The sequence below is a fragment of the Myxine glutinosa genome, unplaced genomic scaffold, assembly GCF_964187855.1.
Source record: "Myxine glutinosa unplaced genomic scaffold, kmMyxGlut1.1 SCAFFOLD_2847, whole genome shotgun sequence".
Taxonomy (NCBI): Eukaryota; Metazoa; Chordata; class Myxini; order Myxiniformes; family Myxinidae; genus Myxine; species Myxine glutinosa.
The window spans coordinates 12,197-16,952 of record NW_027618941.1 but is presented as its reverse complement, the minus strand read 5'-3'; the positions used below and the strand labels follow the sequence as shown (position 1 = coordinate 16,952).

The 4,756-nt window shown below is 41.0% G+C and overlaps 1 long non-coding RNA gene across 1 annotated transcript; it reads right to left on the bottom strand.

Annotated features, from left to right (window-relative positions):
• Positions 1-2,388: 2,388 nt before the first annotated feature.
• Positions 2,389-3,224, bottom strand: LOC137415293 (uncharacterized). Its single transcript, XR_010982040.2, has 3 exons — positions 3,096-3,224; positions 2,684-2,968; positions 2,389-2,594 (listed from the first exon to the last, which is right to left on the bottom strand). It is a non-coding gene; the product is annotated as an uncharacterized LOC137415293 (long non-coding RNA).
• Between the last annotated feature and the right edge of the window lie 1,532 nt (positions 3,225-4,756).

Sequence of the window (4,756 nt, the reverse complement as noted above, 5' to 3'; positions counted from 1 at the left end):
TCGGTTTCCGGGGGTTGTTCCGATTCGCTTATCCGCTTCGAAAACGTTAGTCCGCTGCAGCGGATAAGCGGACTTTCGAAGCGGACCGCCCACCTTTGCAATTCATCTCTCCTAAAAGTGGAGGAGACATACAAAAGTTTCTGTCAGGAAGTAAATTTACAACAACTGGAATTCCTGGGGAACTACATCTACCTGGATATTCTTTCTGTGGTCCCGGAACAAACTTGGATAAAAGATTAGATGAGGCTGACAATCCTAAACCTTGGTCTAAACCTAAAAATAGGGTTGATGAAGTGTGTATGAAGCATGATATTGATTATGGGAATACCACTACATTGGATGAAAAACATGAAGCAGACAGAGAAATGTTGTATAATTTGTCTTTGATACGAAATCCTACATTGAGGGAGAAAGTTGATAGGTTTATTGTAAAAAAAATGATAAGTGTCAAATTGAAACGTGGTCTTGGTTATTCCTCAAAAAACTATTAGGCTCTCATGATGTCATCAAGACTGAGGAGCTTTTGGCTAATGAATTACACAAACCTATAATCACAAAGTTTAAAAGAGGGAAAGTTTATTCTAAATACTCCGACCACATATGGTCCGCTGATTTAATTGAACTAAATAATGATAAGAGATACAGGTATGCTTTAACCGTTATTGATTTGAGGAGTAGATTTACCTGGGTTGTTCCTTTAAAAAATAAAAAGGGTGATACTTTAATGTTTGCCTTCCAACAAATATTTAATAAAAGTAAAAGGAAACCAAAGAAATTATGGACTGATGAGGGAACAGAGTTCTATAACAAAATATTTATGAAATTTCTAAAGGAGGAGGGTATTAAATTATACAGCACCTTTAATGAAGGAAAAGCAGTTGTTATTGAGCGTTTTAATCGTACTTTGAAAGAGAAATTATATAAAAAATTCACACAACTCGGTTCTCAAAAATGGGTGTATTTAATTCAGGATATTGTAGATAATTACAATAATACAGTTCATTCATCAACACAATCAAAACCATCGGAAACATTTACAAAATTAGAATATGAAAAGGAGATTAATTTGAGAAAGCCCAAGTTCAAAGTTGGTGATATTGTAAGAATATATAGATGGAAAAGCCATTTTGAGAAAGGTTATACAATGAGATGGACTAATGAATTATTTAAAATCATTGATGTAATGGATCCAGTCCTTTGGACCTACAAATTATATGATTTAAATGGAGAAGAAATCTTGGGTTCATTTTACTCGCAAGAATTACAAAAAACACAAATAAGCAGATAATACCCTTGAAAATAATAAATAAATAAATAAAATGTAATGGGGATCGTTTTTAAATCTGTGAACCCCAAACACAGAATCCCACAACTTTTTAGTTAGAGCTTAACTTTTGTGTGTGTATAATGGGGATATGTTTTTAAATCTGTGAACCCCAAACACAGAATCCCACAACTTTTTAGTTGGGGCTTAACTTTTGTGTGTGTGTGAGTGGGTCAACATAATGTACAAACCCGAACCCAACCCCCACATTAAAACACCAAATTTGTTAGTCTAAACAACTGAATCCATTACATCAACCATTAAAAAAAGTTCTTAACTCCATCTCTTTGTATGACCTTCCAATTCTATTGATCTTTTCCCAACTTTTTAAAAACAATTCAATGATAATATAAGATAAATGAGTCTGTGAGGTTTGACATTCATTCAAAAATTCACCTCACATCCAGAACCCTAACCCAACCCCATCCCTTACCCAACCCATCCCTAACCCAACCCAACCCCATCCCCAACCCCATCCCCCACCCATCCCCAACCTAACCCAATCCCTAACCCCAACCCCAACCCTGTCCCCCCAATATTCCTTCAGGTCGCACAAGATCTGCCTGCAACCCTCTTATGGTTAAACTGCCAAAGTCTAGGCTCTCTGCTCACCTTCACTCTTTCATTCCCCTGTTTCTCCCGCCTCTGGAACAAACTCCCCCACTCCCTTCAATCCCACTCCTCCCTCCAGGTCTTTAAAACAGCTGTTCACCACCATCTCTTATCTTCCCCCATCGAAAACCTGGATCTTTTCTACCCCCGGTAATTCACCCCAGAGTCCTTGCAGTGTTCATATGTTTTATTCCTATCCCACCTCCCCCCAAGTCCTCCCGATGTCCCTGCTCTCAAATGTTGTGTTTGTGTCCTTCCCCCTCTTCCCCCTCTCTTTTGTGTCCTTCCCCCTCTCTCCCCATCTTGTCTGCCGCTCCCCTTGTTTTTTGTGTTTTGTGTGTCGGTTTGTCTTTTTGTGTGATTAATGTTAGCTCTTTCACGAGCCTCGATCTTGTATACAAAAAAAAAACAAACAAACAAAAAAAAACCCCAATATCATCTTCTTCTTTTTTTTAAAAATACGTATTTCAATATTTTTTTTCCTCTTCCTCCAATTCTGTCTTTCAAGGCTTCCAAGGTAAAACTCTTTCGTTGAGTTGTGAGGGTGGAACTCTTTCGCTTGGTCATGGTTGTTCGGAATCTCTTCAAACGGAAAGGTGGCTTCGTTCCAGGTTGTGTTGAAAGCAGTGTTTTTATTTCGTGTCTTGGATGTCATTTCCTGTGGGAGAAAATTAACAACGTATTAATTAATTATTTTTTACATTTAACACACAATTATTATATACATATATTTAAATAAAATATTACCTTCATTGATGAGAGATTCGAGTCCAGTTCATCAATCTGAAGGTTGAGCCTCACACAGGTAGAGTCTCCAAAATGACACCAGTTTTCAAAGTCTCCAAGGTAAAACTCTTTTCCTAATTTTCTCAAATTTAGTGAGTCTCCAAGGTATAACTCTTTGGCTGGGGCATCAAGGTAGAACTCGTTCTGTGGGTCTTGGTTGTTCAAAATCTCTTCAAACAAAAAAAGAACTTCATTCCAAGTTGTGTTGTGAGCCGTATTTTCATTTTGTATCTCAGATACAATTTCCTGTGAGAGAAAATTAACAACGTATTAATTTATATAAATTAAGCTCTGTGAATATTAAAAGAAACGTTGTTAACTCTTACATGAGTCGTATCTAAAAAAAATAAAAAATAATTAAATAAACAAACACCTCCATTGATAAGAGGTTCGAGTCCAGTTCATCAATCTGGAGGTTGAGTTCTACACAGGTAGTAGGACTCCAAGGGATACCAAAATTATCCCATTTCATGTCAGCACTGTAGTCCATTATCGAGTGAAGCAGAAAGCGTGTTTGAAAAGGCCTGTGTGGTCGGTGTCTTTTATAAGGATTGGGTGTGTCATTTCCTGTGGAAATTTCCTGTGGGTATGTCTCAACAGAAAATGATGTAATGTTTCATCATACATATATGACACTAGTAATTATAGTTCAGAGAGTGAGTTGTTCTCTCCTAAAAATAAAAAGGTGATTGGAAAGTTTAAGGATGAATTAAAAGGAAATGTTATGAGTGAATTTGTGGGATTGAGTTCCAAAGGAGAATGGGGGATTTTAAAAAGTTAGAAAGAGATAACATATTGTTGCGGATATGGGATTTGGCCTCCATCCATATCCGCTTGTAAATATTCCCCTATTTCCCCAATACTCCCCAACTATCCCCAATCCCCCATTCCCTAGTCCCATTGTCTGTAAACAACACTCTGTAGCCCCGACCTTCCCCTTTTTCCCCCATTAAATGTTGTGCCCAGGTTCACCGCATCTCACGTAGACAACTATAGGACATCTTGCTAGTTATTCTTAGTGTATGTCAGTTAAGGACTCGTTTCCATTAATTCTGACTCTTCGTTGCACCAGAATGTGATTGTATGGCACCAGTAGTAAGTTTAGGACCTCCCAATACCTCCCCGCATCTCTTCCTCATGGAACTACAACAACAACAACAACAACTACAACAACAGCGGGGGCGGCGCGGCGGCGGCGCGGGGAGTGTGCGTCCTCACTCCGGCTTGGTTAGCCGCCATTGCCCATGTGCTCCGACGGGGTTACCACACAGGGGCTGACTGTCAGCTCCTCGTCAAGGGCGGAGCCCGGTAACCCCCCCGCACCCAATAAGAAGCGGCGGACCGATTCCATCTGGGGAGGAGCTAACGAGCCGAGGGCGTGTCACTCCCCGCTGGATATACGCAGCCACTTACCGGAGGTGACGTCAGATGCGCCCCCAGCTTGGAGAGAGAAGTCGCCACCTCCAAGTGCTGAATACCTCCCCGCATATCTGGACCGGACCGGGTCGATTCTGCCCCTGAGCCAAGGTGCACCTTGAGCCATCGATTCTGCCCTTCCTTGCCATCAATCCCTGTGTGAGTCAGTCTTGTCCCGTTTGTCTGTGGTCTGTCGGGAATAAGATAAGACCGTGTCTAAGTGCCCACCTTCCTGTGCTGTACCTCTTGTCTGTGTAATCTAAACGTTCTGCATATCCCATATTATATCCTCCTCCGGAGGTCTTGAGAACTGTACCCCGGGTGTTGTGTCATTTAACCCAGCCGTTGTGTCCTTTCCTTCATTGATTTAGCATAGCGCGATTCGGCCAACGTTCGAGTGTAATCGGGTAACTTGTGCGAACACGGCGGCCATTCCGCTCGGCCCACCATAACATCAAAGTCGTGTCCGTAACAATTGGTGTCGGGAAGTGGGATCGGTCCCGGAGCGCGTTTCACGCGCTCGAAATTATAACAGCGAAATTTGATTGTGTTTTACAAAAAAAATAAAAACCCGAATTTTGAAAGTCGCGCTATGGCAGATCAAGACGGCTGGGTTCC